Raw genomic sequence first — 7,576 nt, forward strand, 5'->3', positions numbered from 1 at the left:
GCGGGCATCAGGTGAGCAAGCTAGTGAAACGTTGCACGCGCAAAAGAGAAGGTCTGCACATATCCAAAAACTTATTTTAAATGCAAAATAGATTTTCGTGCGCTCGAAATACTTTCTTCTTTGCGAGACAAACATTTTCTCCACAAAACTCATTTTGCGCGCATGCAAAACGCACTTTTGCGCGCTCAAAATATGATCCACACATCATGTTCTCACGCAGTGAAAAATACATTGTAGAGAAAAGAGGACACTGACAACACGCAGACAGACAAGACAGAGCAGGTTACTTTTGGTATGAAACAGATAAGTCTCAGCTCTCAAATTTTGTCATTTTGAAAGAAATTCAAACAATAAGTACCGTTTTGTGGCTCTTTAATGTGTCGAGACAGATCGCTGTAGCGCCTCAGTTTAAGGCAAGCAGCACATGAACCGAACAGCTCTTCCTCTTTACTAGTTATATAGCATGAAATAAATACGAATGAACATCAGAAGGTATCTTGTGGAAAGCGGAAAGCCATCAATTCACACCATTTTTCAAGTTCAAGTCCACGACGTTAATCTACTCTCCTGTCTGGTTTGTTTGTCAGACAAAATGGCAGATTCAGCATTATGATTGGTCAGACTGCCTGTCAATCAAACTCCTTGCGAAGGGTCAATTGGTTAGAGTCTGTTTATGGACCCAAATGTACGGTGGCCGAGAAGTGCAAAGCAAATCACAATTCTGAAAACAAAATAACAAATTACAAATGCAAATGCAAGTCTAAAAAACAAAATAACAATTCAGAAAGCACAACAACAATTCAGAAAACATTATAACAAGTCAGAAAACACAACCTACAGTATAACAATGAAAACACGGATTCTAGGAGCACAATTATAGCTAAAATATATTTAGTATAAGTCAAGTATACTTAAATGTCATTTTAAGTATATTTCTGAGAAGTACATAAAAAGTAGACTAAAAGTATACTTCCCTATTTTTAGTTTAAAAGAAGTATACTAATAGCACACTTGAATAAACTTCTTTTTCGTAAGGGCAACTCTGAGCTAGCAAGAAGGACGAGGCATTTTAGCTGTTTTACCATCAGCCATCTCACTTGCTGTGGTGTATTTGGTGGTGCCTAATGTAAACCTGCTGTGCATAAATTCTCCAGGCCATTTAAACACCCCTGTAGGGTAATACTTTCTTGTTAACTCAGTAATATTGCGCACTAAAAAATAATTACGGAAGAAAAAAGCATTGTTAAACACAATGGCGGTTTAAGGGTTTAGTTAGAAGTAGCGTCAAAACTAGTAATTTGATCTTGTTTATTTGTGAAAGTTAAGGATATATGGACAGCCCTTTCTCCCTGCCGTGCTTGTGTGGGCAGCAGCCTCCCGCTGCGCAAATATGCAGGCACTTCATAGGGCTACAATAAACTCTGCCGTCTCTTGAATCTTGAACCCAGACTGCAGAATGCATAATAAAGATAAAAATGGAAGCGTTTTTGCATAACAGTCTACGGCTCGGTCGCCTCTGCCCTTCTCGGCGGCCCCCTCACATCGCATTAGCGCCGTTTGTGTGGGTTGGTAGGCTGGTTGAGAGCCCAGGCAGATGACACTATAAGCCTGTCCCCCTGAATGCCAGCCTCTCCTGTGACAGTACGTACATTAACAAAAAAAAGGGCTTTTGAATGTGTGACAAAGGTCTTTATGAATTTAAATTGTGTGTGTTTTTTCTCGGCGGTGGGAATCGGCACAGGACCTTAGTCACAGGTCATGTGGTTTAGGGTTACTAAAAGCCTCTACGAATAGAGTTGTGTTGCGCGCTTTTTGCCCTTTTACAAAGCCCTTTCTGCAGCCGCGAGAGAAAGCGCTCGCCCCCAGGTGGGGAGCGGAGACGGACGAGTCGGGTCCCTGGAGGCCGTAACCAGAGGCTTATCAGAGCCCGACGCTGTTCTGTAATACTCCTGTGAAAGGCCTTCTCCGCCGCCTCCCAATAGCCGCGTCTCTGGGCAGGAGGCTGTAATGGAGATCTCCGTGGCCCCTCGGTAAGCAACGAAGGAGCAAAAAAGGGGGGATCTGTCTCAGGACGAGGCGTCCCGCTCCAAAGCAGAGATGGGACGGAGGGAGAGATGACACTGCCGCGTAGGCGTGACAGAAGAGAGGAGAGGTCTAATGAGTCAGAGGGAAAAGGCTCGGGTTCTCCTCAGGGGTCCCCTGCCGCGAAGCGTCACCTCACGGGGCGCAGGTGGACACGCCCGGCATTCGAACGCCACCGCGTTTCTCACAGGCTCCCCGAGGAGCGCTGGTGTCGTGGCTCAAAAGGATTGGATAAAGACCGGGAACATTTACACCAGTTCAATGACATTCAGATTAAAAATGAGACCTCGACGATTCAGCCGAGATGAGTAACCTGAGATTTGCTGATTTGACTAAGGCAAATGCACAGTCTGATAAAGATAAATGCCGTAACTATGAGTCATGCTGCGATGATCAGTTGCTCGCTTCTTGGCTGCTATGCTGACTGCAATCCTAAAGGTTGTTTTGCCAGTAATTTTGCCATCTGATACAACTGGCGTCGTACCATGGTGGCCTGAAAGGCTTCCCAAGAAGAAGTTCAAGCAAAATAGAGCGCCTAACAGGGTGATGAAGCTGATTTCGGGGCAGGCCAGGATGATGCATTTATCACACAGAAGCTCTGAATAACTGAATCTTTTGTGTTTAGCAGTCACTTTTAAAAAGTATGCAGGAAAAATAGATAATGCAATTCAAAATTCAATTAAATTATCTGTGTAACTTGGTGTGTCACATTGTAAAATGCATTCGGTTCCTCAAAAATCAGCCACTTCACTGAGATTTTTAAATTTATTTCAAAATTCGTTAACCCCACGCATTTTGATTCTCAGGAGGATAAAGGGTGTGTAAATAGAGGTGTTGAGGTGTTTTCTTTTATCAAAATGAGAACTGTTGTGTGTTCATATTGTTTGCTGCAGTTTGAAATGCTGATTCTTTTCACACCATTCCATTGAATCATTTCAAAAGAGTAACTTGATAACCTTGAGGGTTTGGCTGCATGTCTAAAGCATATTCTCGTATACAAAGACATCTTTCCCTGGAGATTTTCAGAAATTACTTAAAAGACATCCATTTAATACATATATTCAATTGGTCATCCAATCTTTTACATTTTTTATATATGATGTCATGTGGGATACAGCAAGTGCAATGTTTTAATTAAACAATAGGGACCAAATTATTGTTGTGTCTTCCTAGCAGATTTATCTTGATATATCAACTTATGGCTGATTTTTAAAAATATATCATATGCATAAATATTCATATTAGACTCTTAAACCAAAACAACAAATACATTTAAATATCATCTGAAACAATTGTAATAGTTTACCATTTATGCATAATATCTGTTGATATATGAATCATCAATGATCTATGATGCACTGATGCACCTAATAATACATTTTGCAATAAATTATATATAAATATGTTATATAAAATTGTTTATATATAATTGTAGAATTTAGAATTCATTTAATATAAAATGATACATTTGAAATACGATGGTTATGATTGGCTGAGCGCCAAACCGAGTAAACGGACGTGGTGTGAGCGTGTTTTATGCAAATTACTAGCGGTTATTAAACATCCGGATTCAACGATTTTACAACGAAGGTAAGAACATATTTACCCACCTGTTGAAAACTGCGTGAGAACTTTTCTACACACAAAGCAGACACTACCATAGAGCACATATGTTACCTCTAAGAAGAATTACGTTAGAGAGTTTGAAACGTAACGTCTCACATGTGCTGCATCCCTAATTTCCCGAACCCGTCCTCATAAATCATTTCTTCAATACCTACCCAGTATTTCTTCTGACGGAACAATTATTTATCATTATTAACAGGTCTTATATGTATCCTGTTAACTTCAACATAACTGCTGTTAATTCTCAAGGGTTAACGTTACTTCATCATGCCAGCGCATTGCTCTTTAGCACTTAAGTTACTTAAAGAAAACGATTCGAAAGTTCACCTGAACTTTTTAATCATTAACTCTTGGTCGGCCGCCAAAATACAGTACTTAGAATTTTATAGTGTGTCCACAGTCAGTGTGACACATAGAGAGCAGGGGATAAAAACTTAAGCATATGACTAGCATAAGCGTTTAATTAAATATGGAGAAACCCAGTGAACACGACTCTTAAAGTTTATCCAAACTGCCAGACTGTCGAAATGAAGAATCACTAGCATTAAAAGTGGAACATTTATCTCATGTATGAGGAAGCAACAGATGAGTAATGACAAGTAATGATAAAAAAAAGGACATTAATGGCATGGTTTCACTCAGATGCTTCCTTTATCAGCCTTATCTTAATTCAATATATTAAATATACAACCAGGTCGAGGCTTATGTATCTTGGGAGACATATATTATAGAATTCACAGATATGTTGCATTTTGTGTGAATCTCATTCACGTGGTATTGCAGGTGGTTTTAACAACAGAGGTCTGATACCTTCTTTCCTAAATTTAATGGCCCAGTCATTACCTTCGCTCAATAAATTTGCATGGTATGAGGTCTGCGTAAAATGTTCCACTTAAACCACATATTTGAAGAATAAGGCATCATTGAAATGTAGTGCTAAAGTGATTAGTTCCCGTTGTAGACAAAAATCTTGAAACAGCCTTTTTTCTTTTGAATCAAACCACAACAGCAAATTGCTTCTAAGCGAGGAACACGGCAATTCATATGTACCTTAGATCTGTTAAATTGTTTTTGAGGTGTGGATTTGGCAAAGTGGGCATTAATGCCAGCATAAATTTGTGAAACAGATACTGTAGATAATCCCTGAGAAACATAATTAATTTTTAAATTTAATAACAGAGCAGCTCACCGACTCAGTCCCGTGCCCAGTCTTTCATGATAAAAAGGGTAAAACAGCTATGAGCAAAACTGAAATGCTTGCAAAAAGGCATGCCGACAAAGTTCTCCCAGGCTGTTGCACCTATTTGTGTGAAACTCGATTGTCAATATTTGTATTGCCAAGTTAAAGTAATACATTGCACTCTTGATTGGCATTTAGTGGGTTTGTTAAATCCTTTGCTTTCTACCGCACCCTAACACATGCACTTGCAAGTGTGATCTTCCTATCTTTTCCTATCATCTTCATGCATGTCTGACTAATATTTTAAACTATTTGCCACAAGCAGAATGCAACAGGTTAGTATTCAATTATCGTCCTTATATGAGTACTTCCAACTACTGACAGATAAAAAAATAAAAAAAATAAAATCTTTTCTGCAAAATGCATGAATATCCGAGGCCAAAATATATCCTAGATTGTCCAAAAAGTAGGCTGTTTGAGTAGTATTGGTAATGCTGTGCAGCTTTTATGGTTTTCAATTAAAATTTTGAACTTTTATGTTTTTGTTTTCTGAGCTACAAGGAAAGGCTGCAGTTTCCTGTGATTATCATATCAGGAAGTAAGGATATCAGAGTTGTTCATAAGGAAATTAAAGCATTTTAATGTATTTTTTAAATATTTTTTAAACTAGAACATAATATATATTGTGCAAGTCTATAAATATAGCTGTTATGCTACCCGCAGTTGGAACCAGCTACCAGAATAGATCAGATGTGCTAAACCAGTAGCCACATAAATCTAGACTCATCAAAACACATCTATTTAGCTGTGCATTTAAATTATTTTTTACACATTTTAATTTTTTATCCTTTGCTTCTATTGTTGTGATTATTTTTATGATTATTTTAATTCCTTTTTATGTAAAGCATTTTGAATTACCATTGTGTATGAAATGTGCTATATAAATAAACTTAAAAAGTAAATAAAATAAAACAGTTCATGATACATATTAAAATATTTTCATATGTTATATTTGAAACAGCCTTGTAAAAACACAGTATATACACTACAAGTAAACTGTTTTTGTACATTGATAATAATAATAATACATACATGTATACAATATAATAATAATAATACAATAATACAAGACTGGAGTAATGACTGCTGAAAATTCAGATTTGCATCACAGGAATAAATAGCATTTTAACATATGTTAAAATATGATACAAAACATTTCTTTTAAATTGTAATAATATTGTTTTTGATAAATGTAGCCTTGATGAGAATAAGAGATGTCTTTCAAAGGCATTTAATCTTAATTATTTGAACATTTTGACTGGTAGTGTATTTATAAATTTAATATTTAAATACTGTAATATTATTACATATTTTAATAATTTATATATGTGATTTTTTTTTAAAGTGTGAAATAATATATATAGAAATATTAATCAAAAATGTCAGGGTGACAGCTATTGATCATCATGAATTTTAGCAGCATGAAAAAAGCAGCTTTGACATTTTGATGATCATCCTTTTTGTATTTAACAGGGAAATGGCATCAAAACATGATTTTACTGAAACATGAAACAGGAAGGTGAGTAGAATTGAAGCAAATAATTGTGAAATTTAATTATCAAAGATACTATTTTGTTAAAAGGTTGCAACCCACACTTTGAATGGCAGTACCACTTGTGGTATTTTAAACAGGGGTCTCATGGGAATCGGAGTAATCACACACAATGCACAAGTTACTTTTCATCAGTATTTTAAACGTTTTTTTCATTAGTATTAGAGAAACAAAACCTTATAAACCCTGATCATCAAATGCTGCCCATGGATAGAATAATTGTCATTTCTCTTTAATGAACATGACTCGTGTATTATATATCCCCTTTGGCGGGCTTCAGTTTCTTGTGTTAAACCTATGCTGAGCATTTAAAATCTTTACAGGTTTGGCAGTACTTCATCTTTGTAGTGCTAAGGCATTTGATTACACATATATGTGTCTAATAGTGTTAATTTCAGTGCAGAAAGAATAACTATAAAAATGAAATTCCCTTTCAGCACTTCAGTAAAATAACCATAAAATACGACAGGTTCAATGAACTTTGTCACAAACGTAATGATGTAGCAACTTCGCACCAGCTGCACTACATGCCTGAGAAACTCTAATAATGGTATGCAAAAAAACTTTTGTGGCCGACAAGCAATAACACCTTTACAGCCCTTCATGCAGAGGCAAGTGTCTTTTTGATCTTTAAAGGAGACATATTATGCCCCATTTTACAATATGTAATATAAGTCTCAGGTGTTCCCAGAATGTGTCTGTGAAGTTTTAGCTCAAAATACTCCCCAGATCATTTATTATATCATTTTGAAAATGCCTATTTTGAGTGGAAGCAGAAACACGCTGTTTTTCGGGCCTGTCTCTTTAAATGCAAATGAGCTGCTGCTCCCCGCCCCCTTTTCCAGAATAGAGCTGCGCCATTACAGCTTGTACCTGCTAAAAAAACATCTGTTTTGGTTCTAATTATTATGTTTATCGTGCTGAAATCATCCGTTTTAAATCATATTAGTTTAAACTTCTGATGTACGGTTTTCTGAAGCACACGTACAGAAAGCGGCTGTCACAGCATGTGAGTACTAAACTAAGTTCTTATTCACTCAAAAGTTTACGTTAAAAACACACATGAGTTACAAAAA

General features: G+C 36.7%; 1 long non-coding RNA gene across 1 annotated transcript in view; it reads left to right on the forward strand.

Moving 5' to 3' along the window:
* The first annotated feature begins 3,632 nt into the window (after window positions 1–3,632).
* LOC107707454 (uncharacterized) overlaps window positions 3,633–7,576 on the forward strand; it is a 4,939-nt gene continuing 995 nt past the window's right edge. The window contains exons 1-2 of the long non-coding RNA XR_001636258.1: window positions 3,633–3,672; window positions 6,422–6,467. This is a non-coding gene — a long non-coding RNA (uncharacterized LOC107707454). The remainder of the gene's footprint in view (window positions 3,673–6,421; window positions 6,468–7,576) is intronic.

The sequence above is a fragment of the Sinocyclocheilus rhinocerous genome, unplaced genomic scaffold (genome assembly GCF_001515625.1).
Source record: "Sinocyclocheilus rhinocerous isolate Xijiao unplaced genomic scaffold, SAMN03320098_v1.1 scaffold534, whole genome shotgun sequence".
NCBI lineage: Eukaryota > Metazoa > Chordata > Actinopteri > Cypriniformes > Cyprinidae > Sinocyclocheilus > Sinocyclocheilus rhinocerous.